The sequence below is a fragment of the Pinus tabuliformis genome, chromosome 7 (genome assembly GCF_031772625.1).
Source record: "Pinus tabuliformis cultivar Carrire ecotype Pingquan chromosome 7, CPIR1, whole genome shotgun sequence".
Lineage (NCBI taxonomy): Eukaryota > Viridiplantae > Streptophyta > Pinopsida > Pinales > Pinaceae > Pinus > Pinus tabuliformis.
The window spans coordinates 1,552,245,724-1,552,259,270 of NC_142293.1; the positions used below are offsets into that span (position 1 = coordinate 1,552,245,724).

Here is a 13,547-nt window from a genome sequence, read left to right on the forward strand (position 1 = left end):
TCCTTCCATCATCATCCCTGGTGTCATTCCACTAGTCACTCTACTATGATACCTTGGGCTTTTCTTAAGGATTCCTCATTGGCTTAACTCTGGCAGGCCCTCTTATGTTGACTTCAGCACATTTATTCTAGAAGTATGGTCTAGAGGGTGGTGTAGCTTGGATCCAGCCTTCATCTTTGTTTGGTTCCTTTGATAAAGCAAATGGAATCATCATTGCCCTTTGACTTGATTGTTTTTGATGTGCTTGACGTCAACTCATTATTGCACGATTGAGAATCATATACTTTATGGTTCTGTGATCTAGACGATTGTCCCAATGATTCTTGAGTGTGTGTAAGATGTTCCAGACCTCATGAGGGGGTGGCCCTTCAGGTATCCCCAAGCATGCCCTGATGTCCGCAGATGTTGATCCAACCTTAGATGCAATTTCATAGATGTGATGGGTTGAGTTTCAACCACTTACAACGCCCATAGCATGCATGTCTCCTTCAAATGATCCATTCATATCTTCAAATCCTTTTCCTATGTAGAAAAGCTTCTTTAGTTGTGATCCCCCCTCACCATGTCAACTTGAGGGGCATTATGTCTCATGTACTGAGAGGTTATTATATTCAGTCCTGACCTATGTATTTCCAGGCGTGTTATGTATATGGGATTCGTTGTATTATTTTGTGGCCCATTTATGCCAACATATCATGTTTCATGTATTTTGTAGCTCAGTCCCACATTGCTAGGCTCACCATTATTCTTTATACTTGGTTATCTTGGTCGGTATGGGTATGCCTCCCTCGCCTCATTTGAGATGATGTACTCCAACATAAAAGGATACTTCTATAAGTTTAGTAGGTCTCACCCCCTCCATTTTTGTCCTTCCTTCATTGCACTCTCTCTCTCTCCTTTGGTATCTCATGGAAGAGTAACCTACAACGTATTTCGGTCATACAATTTTCTCCTAACACTCATACATTGGGGGAAATACATTATCACCAAAAAATGACCACCTAACCATGTCTAAATAGGCGGATCAAAATACACCATGTAGGATTAATTTTACCATAGTAAAATCACTTTGACCATGAGAAATAATCTAGTAAACTATTTTTATTAAATTATTTTTTGATTAAAATTAAAAAAACCGCATGGGAATAATTTAATAAATCATTATTTATTTAATTTTCTCTAGGAATAATTATTAAATCATTGTTTCTTCATTATTCCTTATCACATTTGACTAAATCCCCTAGGAATAATTAAATAAATGTCTATTTATTTATTATTCCTTAATCTATTATTGGAATAATTGTTAAATTACTATTTAAAAATTATTTCAATTTCACACCATTCTTAATCCTCGTGAAATAATTAATAAATTATTTTATTTGTTAATTATTTCTAAATAAATATATCTGACCATTTTGAATATCTTTTCCCTCTCTGAAAAATATAATCAAGTATTCCTAATGGTTAGATTTTGATTTGGCCAATATTATTTTAATATTCTCCATTTTCATGATTAAATCAATACTTTGTTGTAAATAGGAGAGTTTTCCATTCATTCTCCACCATGATTATTATGATCATCACCATTGTCATCTTTGAGCTCCCTCTTGAGTTCTACATATTGTTTTGGTTTTTTCACACATTGAGAGAGAGAACTGATTACTGAAGCATCAATGACATCAAAGGACAGATCCCACAGAAGGGGATTTGCAGACCATTTTTTAGATATCGTTCACTAGGTGTTATAAATAAAGATTTATTGTTTTAAATTCTTTCCTGTTGGGTTATTAGATTGGATATATCTATATATCTATATATCTATATATCTATATATATATATATATATATCTATATATATATATATATATATATATATATATATATATATATATATATATATATATAGATATATATATTTGTTTGTTGTTTTGGATCACATATGTTGTTTTGTTGCAGGTTATTCTAGCTTTGTTATTGCAGATCTAAAGCATAAGAAACCACAAATTGTTATTAGAGACATGTGTCACGAGTGACTTAAGTGAGATGTTTTTGGTACACCTTCCAAAATTTTTCTTACTAACACTCTTACCAAAAGATCTAGCTGAATAACTATACATAATATTCTCCCAAAATTAAACTAATACCATAGTTAATCCCTTTAGGTGTGCAAATGAATATTATTTTCCCCAAAAGAAGAATAACGTAATCAGTATTATGCGATTGCACCTTCCTTTTCACTAGAAATACAATATTGAAACTTTACCTTTCCATGCATGCAAGTGTATATGTTTCTCTAAAGGGTCTTCTATATGAACCTTAACACAATAAAGCATACAATTACCAATTTTCCTCTCCAATAATCTAATTCAATAGTATATACAAGGACATGTTTTTCTCTTCTCTTCTTTTTGAAGAGTTCTAACAAAACAAATACTTCCTTGCATACAAATATATATATTTATTTTCCAAGGAATTTAACACACTAATTATTCTTTTTTCAAAAGTTAGCTAACTCACTAGCTATTATGCATGCAATACAAAATATTTTCCTATCATTTCACACATTAGACAAATTTGTAATATTTCCTCAAGAAATAGCATGAATAACAAATTCTTCTCAAATAACACAACCAATCATCTTTTATGCAAAGGTTTTGTGTGAACTCTTTCTCAAAATGGTTGCTCACATATTCATTTTCAGTAGATCAAATGTACTAGATTCCTATGCACATAAGCACATATTCTCTTTAAGAGTCCAATGTTTCTCTTTAAAAATTTAATGCATATGCATCATGAGAACATCATTGGTAATATTTTAAATGAAATAATTTAATTCATTTTCAAGAATTATCAACATAATTGTTCTATTTTTGTATATGCTAAGAACTTATCTCTTTTCAATAAATATCAAACTTAATACTTATTTATTTGTGCATGGAATTAATTTATTTCTTTTCAAGAACATTAACACAATGTTTATGGCTATATGCGCATAACAACTATTGTTATTGCGCCGATAAATCAAATGTCATCACTTTATTTTACTCTATTTTTCCTCTTTTAGTCAATAACTTTGGTCGCAATTTCCACACATCTGGAAACAAATTTTTGAAAAATAAAAGAGGTTTTTCTGGGAATTGGTTAATTGAAAAAAACTTCTCTGAGGAAGTACAAAGGTGTCATGGTTTGGAAGATTCGAATGAATCTTTCAGCCCATGTTTCTAGATTTAAATATTAAATAATTCCTATTTTTGTCATCAATTTTGGACACATTTTTCAAGACGCTGAAAACTATTTTTTCAAATCGGAAAGAGGCTTTTGGCAAGAACGAGCTGATTTACAAAAAAGTATTTCAATTTTTACAAATATATCACAGTTTGGGAGATACAAAGACATATTTGGACCCTATTTTCCAATAACACAGGCAATTCACACAATTATTTAGCCAGGAAAATATTTTAAGAATTCAATGCACATAAAATATTTTAAGAATTCAATGAACAAAACATTTATTCCTCTATGCATGAAATTACAAGGAGATTTTCTCAAGAAAATAATGTGGACTCTATCATATGAAAAATTTCAAACAAATAAATTTGATTCTTATTTCTTCATGCAACATATGCAAACACAATAATTTTCAAAGAGCATATTTAGTTATCTTTTAATGCGTGCTTGGAATCCCTCCTTCCTCTCTCTTGGTTGCATTCTAAATGTATTCTATCATTAGTTCTCATAGGTTTACAATAAGTAGAATTAAGAAAATGCAATAGATTCTTGGAATCCCTCCTTCCTCTGTCTTGGCTGCATTCTACATGTATTCTATCATTAGTTCTCATAGGTTTACAATAAGAAGAATTAAGAAAATGCAATAGATTTTATAAATCTTAAAGGAATTCCATAAATCATATTTTTCCTAAATTCTAAAATCACTCCAGAAATCATATTTTTCTAAGTTCTACAATCACCCAATAAATCATCCATAAATCTTTCAATCTTTTTCAAGGTAGATTTGCTTTTGCCTTATGGACAAAATATCACTTATCCATAGGTTTTCTAAAACTATGACTTATTAGTTCTAGAACTCAAAAATATACCAACTTGGAAATACAATTTATTTAGATAGAAGAATATAAGTTATTCTCAATATAAGAATTAAGAATTAAGAATTAATAATATTTAATTCTTACGATACTTTTTATAGTAGTTTAGTCTAGTGATATTACAAAGATGCTGTTGTGAATCTACACTAATTATATTTAATATTTATCTATTTAATTTAAAAAAATCAAATTAGATATATATCTATATCTATATCTATATCTATATATATATATATATATATATATATATATATATATATATATATATATATATATATATATATATATATATATATATATATATCTACCTTTTTTTAATTTACATAAAATTTTAATTTATTAAAAAAAATAATTGAACTAATTATTTATAATTATAAATATTAATATAGATTTTATTTAATTTTAGATTTACTAGGTATTTAGAGTTTACAATTCTAAGGGTTAGCTCACTTGTTCAAAACACCTCACCTCACTATTAAGAGGTTTCCGAGTCAATTCTCCTCAATACTCTTGGAGTTAGACTTTGTTAATGATACAAACATATGTTTGAGTGAAACAATTATACTCAACCACAATTGATAACTCCAATTATTACCATAACATAAATTATATTTATATATAAAGAAATTATATTTATTAATTAATTTAAATAAAAAATAAAGAATAATTATCACTATTTTAATTTATATAATAAAATGACTTTATTTATATTTTAGTATTCTCATTTCAAAATTGATTAAAATCAACATTTTTATTGACATATATTATTATTATTATTTTAAAATTTTAATGTAATATAGATAACATAAATTATGTCCATAATAATATTAAATAAATTTTTTAATATAATATACATAATTTTTTAAAAAATAACTCATTTTTAATTTAATTAATAGCAATAAAATTATCATATAATAAATTGAATTCAATAAACAAAGATTTTTTATTTTTATTATTAATTTTTTGATTTAATACACTATTAAAATATATACCTTATTTGATAGAATAAGTATACTATTATAATATTTCTTGCCCCATAAATGGGCCAACAAAAAATATAAAATATCTGTAACATAACAAAGTGTATATATACATATATAACTTAATTTTATATCCAAAACTCCAATCCATTTTTTCCCTACTAAATTAAAATTTAAAACTCCTCGTAACACAATTATATTTGGTTTATGAGAATAGTCTTCAGCTAAAATCACATCATCACATCATGATGAACCACACTCGTGAGTTCGAAACGAATCGACAAATAAAATATGATGCGATTTTCGCTGAAGACTACTCTCATAAAAAGCCTCAATTCAAGAATTATATTTATTATTTTTTTAATATTAATATAAATAAAAAATATATTAACTAAGATAATATATAAAATGCACATTAAAAAATAAAAGCTCACTCTTTATTTATATCGATATCTAGATTCAAAAAATAATGTGAAAATCTCGAATGAAAATTTATAAAAACAAAATTAAATATAAACTATTTGTTTGTACCAAGTAATATCAAAATCCCAACTGTAGACTTAAAAAGAGGAGTTCCTTATTTGAGATCGCTTTACTTCTTAACAACAAACAACTGATAAGCCCTGCTTTCTATGATTGATTAATAATCAACCTATTCTGCATGATTGAAACAAAACGCTGGTGCAGTGATATCGTACCCATAGCACATGAACTGGTGCATTTACCACTAGAGATCTGTAACCACTGATTCACATTAGACCATGTAATTCCGATTCAAGGGTTTTCAATTCTGGGCGTGGCACACATAAGACCATCGTTACTCTGCTCTTGGTTTTCTTGGGAGGCAGAAATCAAATTGGGCAATACAAAATTTTGAGCCAATTACCCAGGCAAGCAATGAGGGGCTCACCCCATCCAATGTCCACTTGGTCAAATCCCAGCCACCTCCAGTTAGTGAGAAATGTATCGTCGACACACGACGAGACTAAAGTGATCTCTTCGAGTAATCTTTTCATTTCAAGGAACGCGATGCCTCATCTCACGTACTCCTCATTTACAGCTAACTTTGCCTTCTTTATCAACTTTACAGCATGGGAAAGGGATCCATTAACAACCTCTTCGGCTGTACTACTGCATGTACATGCCACGTACTGACCATTTCTGTAGTATCCCTCTCCAAGAGGGGGGTCAAATGATCTCCTCACGTCGACTAGGAAGATAAACCTAACAACGCGATGAAAAGGAATTCCCGGAGCCCTTGTTCTTACTAGCCACGCGAACGCTGCTAAAACATCAAACATTGTACTGTGCTCCTTCAGCTCCACCACGATGGGCCGTTTTATCCTTTCCAAAGCATCTGAGTTGAGATAAAATGGGGCGAAGACCAGGTCCTCAGATTTCACAGTGGACAGCGAAGTGTTAGGGCTAACAAAGTATCCACTTTCAAAGAGCTCGTGATGCTGAAAACGGACCACATAGGGCTACTGCGGTTTGAGATCTTCTCGCTGCCACACTGCTTCGATTGAAAGCTTCGTCTCTCCTCTAGCAATCTCTGCAAGTCCCATGAGAAACTGGCCTGCCCCTCGTCCATCACACATGTTGAAATGATAATTTCAACTGCAGCACTATTTCCTTTGCGATGCGATCTTATCACATATCGCAAATCACGTTCACGCCCTGTTACCCTCTGCTACGTCCTGTGATTTTTGCCGATTGCGATGTTGCGATGGGATCCGATCACAAATTGCAAATCGCATCCATATGTTAGTGATCCACCCTTTCTCTTATGCAGATTGCGATTCTGCGATGCGATCCAATCTCAAATTGCATATCTCACCCTTTTCTCAAACTGATCTCAGCCGTCCGATTGAAATCAAGGTGGTTGTACAGGCCTGTAGAAAATGAGACGTGAAGTAGAAGTCTCATTTACTGCCAGTTTTGTCAGTAAAACAGTAAATGTAATTTACTGTGGGTTGGTAAATGTTGGTAAGATTTTAATTTTATTGTTTTTTATTATTCACGGGAGTATGGTATAGAAAACATGTATTGTTATTTTTTTTTGGAGGTGTGAGTAAAAGAATGCAGCAGCACGTATGTGAAAAATACACAGCAGTGTAAATGTAATTTCCTCTCAGTAATGCACAGTAGTGCAGAGAAAGTTTTTTTTGTTATTGAAATGAAATATGCAGCAGCGTGAATGAAACGAGAAACTTTTTGGGCAGTAAATGTATTGAAAATTTTACGCACAACAGTGTAAAAAACTCGCAAGGAGATACAAAGTAATTTTTTTTTTGGAACTGAAGCGTTCCTGTTTGTAATCCCTCTGTGAGAGGAAGACCTGTTGTAACAACAGTTGTTTCTTGTTAATGAATACAAAGTTTTTTTTTTTTCTGTTCTTCAGAAAATGAATTTCCGCTTCCCTATGTTAAGATCCTGTGTTAAAACAGAGCATTGTTCTCTATTCTATTTATTCGGTTTTGTTTGAAATTATCAGAAATTCCCAACATGGTATGAAATCTTGTTCAGGCTCTTTTAAGGTGTCAAAGAAGCTGAAGGAAGGATTTCTTGTTGCAGCAGCTTCTCCAGCAAAGTGAAGACTCAGTCAAGAAAGATTCAAAGGTATTTCTCAAGATTTTTTTTTTGTTGAAGACAGTGTTTTAAATACACAGTCAAGTATTTTAAAGAGTGCAAGAATGGCTGGCTCCAGCACCAGCACTAGCATGGGTATCTTTAATACTCAGCTCCCACAATTTAATGGGAAAAACTATGACTACTAGGAAATAACTATGAGAGCCCTGTTTTCTTCTCAAGATTTATGGGAATTAGCTGAGGATTGTTTTGAAGAACCAGTTGATGAAAATGAGTTTAATAGGTTAACTCAGGCAGGAAAAGATCTATTGAAGAGCAATAAGAAGAAGGATTCCAAAGCCCTCGTATTTTTGTATCAAGTAGTGCATGAGAGTGTGTTTCCAAGGATAACAGTAGCCAAGACATCCAAAGAAGCATGTAAAACACTCAAGACAACCTACCAAGGCATGGAGAAAGTGAAGACAGCAAAACTACAGTTGCTGAGGAGAGATTTTGAGAACCTATGTATGAAGGAGTCATATAACATTGACTCATTCTTCACACATGTGATTGGTCTGGTCACATAGATAAGATCTCATGGAGAAATTCTTGAAGAAAGGAGGATTGTGGAGAAACTATTGAGAGTCCTACCGTCAAAGTTCGATGTGATTGTCACCACCATAGAAGAGACAAAGGATCTCACAAACTTCTCAGTTGATGAACTACATGCATCACTGATAACACATGAGCAAAGATTGAGTAGAAATGAAAACTCATCTCTAGAACATGCCTTCAAGACCCAGATGTCCTTTGGAAGAGGAAGAGGTCAAGGTAGAGGAAACAAAAGAGGAAGAGGCAGAAGCCAAAAAAGAGGTGGAAGAAACAGTCCAACAAATGCTCAAGGAAGAGGCAGCAATCCAAATCAGAACCAAGGCCAAGGCAGCAACCAACAAAGTGGACAACATCATGCTCAAGGACAAAGGTATGAAAAAACCAATGTCCAATGTTATTATTGTAAAAAATATGGGCATTATGCAAATGAATGTAGGAAGAAGCAACATGATATGAATAATAGATCTAGCGCAAATTTCACTAGAGAAATTATCAGCCAAGATAATTTGTTGTTAGCTTGTAATATGGCTGAAACAAAGAGTGATGATATATGGTTTCTAGACTCTGGTTGTAGTAACCATATGACAGGGAACATAGCCCTGTTTTCTAAGTTAGATCAGAGTGTGAAGTCAAAAGTCACACTTGGGACTGATAGTAAAGTTTCTGTTATGGGAAAAGGAGAAGTAAAAATATTTACAAAGAAAGGTGAAAAGAAAATCATAGCAGATGTCTATTATGTTCCTGGAATGAAGTGTAACCTCTTGAGTATTGGACAGCTTGTTCAAAAGGGTTACAATGTTTTTTTTGAGAATGATGTATGCACCATCATGGATAGAAAACCCAGCAAACGATGTATTGCTGAAGTGAAGATGACAAGGAATAGGATGTTCCCTCTTAGGATAAAAGCAGATTTAAACGATGGAGTAGAAATTCCAGCAGTTACACAAGAGGCTCCCCAAAATTGAACCAAAGGATGAAAATTGGTTGTGGCATTTGAGATTTGGACATCTCAACTTTGGAGGTCTTAACTTGTTGCATAGAAAAGGAATGGTAAGAGGATTACCATTGATAGAGAAACTGGACAACCTTTGTGAAGGTTGTATCTTGGGGAAACAACACAGAGAAAGTTTTCCATCAGGGAAAAGCATAAGGGCAAAAGCACCCTTAGAAATTGTTCACTCAGATTTATGTGGACCGATGCAAACTCCATCACTAGTAGGTAGCCACTACATACTAACATTCATTGATGATTTTACAAGAAAAACTTGGGTTTATTTCCTGAAGAACAAAAGTGAAGTGTTTGAAAGATTCTGCAATTTCAAGGCACTTGTAGAAAACCAAAGCTGGCTGCACATCAAAGTTCTAAGAACTAATAGAGGAGGTGAGTATATCTCCAAATAATTTCTACGTTTTTGTAGAGAAAATGGAATTCATAAGCAGTTTACCACTAGGTACATTCCGCAGAAAAATGGTGTTGCCGAAAGGAAGAATAGGACAATCATGGATATGGCGAGGAGTATGCTAAAGGTAAAGCATTTGCCGAATGATTATTGGGATGAAGCTGTACACTATGCAGTGTACATTTTGAGTAGATGCCCTACAAAAGTAGTCATGAACAGAGTGCCGGAAGAAGCATGGAGTGGGACAAGGCAAGGAGTCACCCACATGAAAGTTTTTGGATGTGTCGCCTATGCACACATTCCAGATCAGCTAAGGAAGAAGTTGGACAACAAAGGGGAGAAATGCATTTTCATTGTATACAGTGAAGAATCCAAAGCTTACAGGTTGTATAACCCATCCACTAAGAAGCTTATTGTGAGTAGAGATGTTCAGTTCATTGAGGAGGAAGCTTGGGATGGAAGCATAGAGAAGACAGTGAATGTTAAAAACTCTATGCTCATGATGAAGATGATGAGGAGATGGCTGAAATACATCCCCAAACAGTAGCACCAACACAAGGGCAGCAAGGGACACCCTTGAGGAGAAATGAAAGTGCTTCTCCAAGCACATCACAAGGAGGAAGTTCAAGTGCTTCTTCAAGCACTTGTACACCAAACAAAAGAGGTAAGAAATTCAGAAATTTAAATGACATTTATGAACAAGAGGCAGCAAATGAAGGTATGAATTCTTTGTTTCTTTATATTGTCATGTTGATGACCCTATTCATTTTGAATATGCAATTAAGGATAGGAAATGGATAGAAGCTATGGATGAGGAGATCAATGCCATAGAAAGAAACAAGACATGGGATTTAGTTGAATTACCAAAAGGAAAGGAAGTCATTGGAGTTAAATGGGTTTACAAGACCAAGAGTAATGCTGAAGGCAAAATAGAAAGACACAAGGCAAGACTTCTTGTCAAAGGATATAAGCAGCAGTATGGGAGAGATTATGAGGAAACTTTTGCACCGGTTGCTAGAATGGAAACCGTGAGAGCAGTGCTATCCATAGCAGCACAAAACAAGTGGAAAGTTTACCAAATGGACGTGAAGTTAGCATTCCTAAATGGAGTGTTAATGGAAGAGGTTTACATTGAGCAACCTCTAGGCTATGAAAAGAAAGGCCAAGAGCACAAAGTGTGCAGATTGAAGAAAGCTCTTTATGGGCTGAAGCAAGCACCAAGAGCGTGGTACAGTAGGATAGATTCCTATCTACTAGAAAATGGATTTGAAAAGTGTGAGGGAGAACCCACCCTCTACATCAAAGAAAAGGATGGTAAATTACTAATTGTTGTGTTATATGTTGATGATGTTATTTTCACAGGTAATGATGATTATCTTATTGAAAATTTCAAAACAGTCATGAAAGAAGAATTTGAAATGACTGACATGGGTTTGTTGAGATACTTCTTAGGAATATAAGTAGATCAAAATGAAAATGGGATTTTTATATCACAAGCAAAATATGTTAATGAAGTGTTCGAAAGATTTAATATGCACGAGAGAAAAGGAACAATCACTCCCACAATGATGGGATTAAAACTCAGCAAAGAGGACAACAGCAAGGATTTTGATCCTAGTTTGTACAAGAGCATAGTTGGCAGCCTCATGTATTTAACTGCAACTAGGCCAGATATAATGTATGTTGTTAGTTTAATTTCCAGATTCATGGAGAGGCCAAAAGAGGCACATTGGCAGGCAGCAAAAAGGATTCTAAGGTATGTTAAAGGTACTAAAAGGTTTGGAATTTTATATACTGCTTCAGAATGTTCAGATTTAATTGGATACATTGATAGTGTTTGGGCTGGAAGTGTAGATGATTGGAAAAGCACATCCGGTTATGTTTTTCACATGGGTTCAGGAGCCATTTCATGGGCTTCTAAAAAATAGCCTATTGTAGCATTGTCTACATCAGAGGCAGAATATGTGGCAGCTATAGTAGCAACATGTCAAGCAGTTTGGATGAGAAGGATGTTAAGGAGTTTATGCCAAGAGCAAGTAAAAGGAACTGTAATTTTTTGTGACAATAGATCAGCTATTGCATTATCCAAGAATTCAGTGTTTCATAAGAGAACGAAGCACATTGACACAAAGTTTCACTACATCAGGGAATTGGTGAACAATGGAGAAATTGTTTTAAAACATTGCAGAACTCAGGAGCAGGTTGCAGATATTCTGACTAAACCATTGGGGCAGAAAAGTTTTGAGTTTTTGAGAAAATGTCTGGGTATGGCTATAACCCAACAGTTGAAATTAAAGGGGAGTGTTGAAATGATAATTTCAACTGCAGCACTATTTCCTTTGCGATGCGATCTTATCGCATATCACAAATTATGTTCACACCCTGTTACCCTCCGCTATGTCCTGTGATTTTTTCCGATTGCGATGCGATCTAATCGCAAATCACAAATCGCATCCATATGTTAGTGCTCCACCCTTTCTCTTATGCAGATTACAATTCTGCGATGCGATCTGATCGCAAATCGCATATCTCACCCTTTTCTCAAACTGATCTCAGCCGTCCGATTGAAATCAAGGTTATTGTACAGGCCTGAAACAAATGAATTTGACATGAAGTAGAAGTTTCATTTACCACCAGTTTTCTCAGTAAAATAGTCAATGTAATTTACTGTGGGTTGGTAAACATTGGTACGATTTTAATTTTATTGTTTTTTATTATTCACAGGAGTATGGTATAGAAAACATGTATTGTTATGTTTTTTTTGGAGGTGTGAGTAAAAGAATGTAGCAGCGCGTATGTGAAAAATACGCAGCAGTGTAAATGTAATTTCCTCTTAGTAATGCACAACAGTGCAGAGAAAGTTTTTTTTGTTATTGAAATGAAATATGCAGCAGTGTGAATGAAACGAGAAATTTTTTTGGCAGTAAATGTATTGAAAATTTTACACATAGCAATGTAAAAAACTCGCAAGGAGAGACAGAGTAATTTTTTTTTTGGAACTGAAGCGTTCCTATTTGCAATCCCTCTGTGAGAGGAAGACCTGTTGTAACAACAATTGTTTCTTGTTAATGAATACAAAAGTTTTTTTTTGTCTGTTCTTCAGAAAACGAATTTCCGCTTCCCTGTGTTAAAACAGAGCATTGTTCTCTGTTTTGTTTATTCGGTTTTGTTTGGAATTACCAGAAATTCCCAACAACACAGACTATGGTTGAAACTCACACCCACAACAAAGCCCCCGCAATTGAATCGCGTGACCTATTTTTTCAAGAGAAAAGCACGTGTTGTGATCAGCCATTTCATTAAGATCTTTCCAGTAATTGAAAAAGGAAATCCAACAGTATATGAAAATCAATTTACCTGCAAAATGAGAGGGGGAACTTCCTGGACTTCTGCCGTGAGTGGAAACTGAAAGAGCAGTTGCTCGAATGACGATTTTAGCTCCTCGAATTCTCCAGGAATTGGAAGTTTGCTCTCCGTGGCCGCTTCAACGAAGAGAGCTACCTCTCTCGTGCAGTCTACCTGAAGTTTGCAACCATCTTGTGTTCTACTTACCTGCCCTGCGAGTAGGTAATAGTAAGACAAAAGTTGTGACAGTGCATCCTGAATAACCATAGCTAGATTTGTGGCAGCGTAAATATTCTGGGAACCATTACTGTATACAAGAAATACATCAAATCTCGTCCTTACAAGGAAATGGTCATCCAGATTGGAAAGGTAGAGGACAATATTGGGAGAATGTCGGGAAGGTTGTACCAGAACAGACTCTATTACCTTAACAGGCAGGTGAACTTGGGAGCAATAAATATCACTGTTCTCAAAAGGCCCTCATCCAATTAAATAGATGGAGATGACAAGTTTGTCATTGGTAACAGACAAGTCATGCT

The 13,547-nt window shown here is 33.9% G+C and overlaps 1 pseudogene; it reads right to left on the bottom strand.

Moving 5' to 3' along the window:
* Positions 1-6,117: 6,117 nt before the first annotated feature.
* Positions 6,118-13,275, bottom strand: LOC149253848 (taxadien-5-alpha-ol O-acetyltransferase pseudogene; annotated as a pseudogene).
* Between the last annotated feature and the right edge of the window lie 272 nt (positions 13,276-13,547).